We start from the raw sequence: 673 nt of genomic DNA, 5'->3' as shown, positions 1-673 counted from the left end.
CTGTTGCTAGTGCTTGTAAGTCTTGGTAGAATGTTCCTTTCGGCATGGGTAGATTGTTTGTCGCTGCCTTCGCCAACTCATCTGCTTTCTGAGTTTTTCGCTCTTGGTATATATTTTAGGGTAAATCCTTGGAACCTCCGCTCTAGAGCTCTCACTTTTGCCAAGTACTTGACTAGCTCTGGCTCTCTGCTGTGTATTCTTTTTCGACTTGTCCTGCCACTATCTGAGAATCTATTTTTGCAAGTATTGTTTTGGCACCAAGTGCCTTTGCTTTATTGAGTCCCAGTATGAGGCCTTCGTATTCTGCTATATTGATTGTGGCTCTGAATGAGTCTAGCTGCGTATTTTGATCGGAGGCCTGATGGTGATAACAGCATGGCGGAGGCTCCTGCTCCTAGGTGTCCCCAGGCCCCTGTATGTCTAGAGTGTCCATACTTGAGCTTGCGGTTGTGAGCTATGATGCGCCGAAGGTGTCCAATCTGCCATGAAATTTGCTAGTGCTTTGTGATTTTATTGCTGTTCTTGCAATGTAGTTCAGACCGAACTAGGATAATTTTGTTGCCCACTTCTTAATTCTTTCGGAGGCTTTTTTGTTACTAAATATGTCTCCGAGCGGCTGAGATGATAGTACTATAATTTCGTGTGCTTGGAAGTAATGTTTTAGCTTTCTTGA

Source organism: Miscanthus floridulus, chromosome 13, assembly GCF_019320115.1.
Source record: "Miscanthus floridulus cultivar M001 chromosome 13, ASM1932011v1, whole genome shotgun sequence".
In the NCBI taxonomy this organism is placed as follows: domain Eukaryota; kingdom Viridiplantae; phylum Streptophyta; class Magnoliopsida; order Poales; family Poaceae; genus Miscanthus; species Miscanthus floridulus.
The sequence above is the reverse complement of the archived record's forward strand: the minus strand, read 5'-3'. Positions refer to the sequence as shown.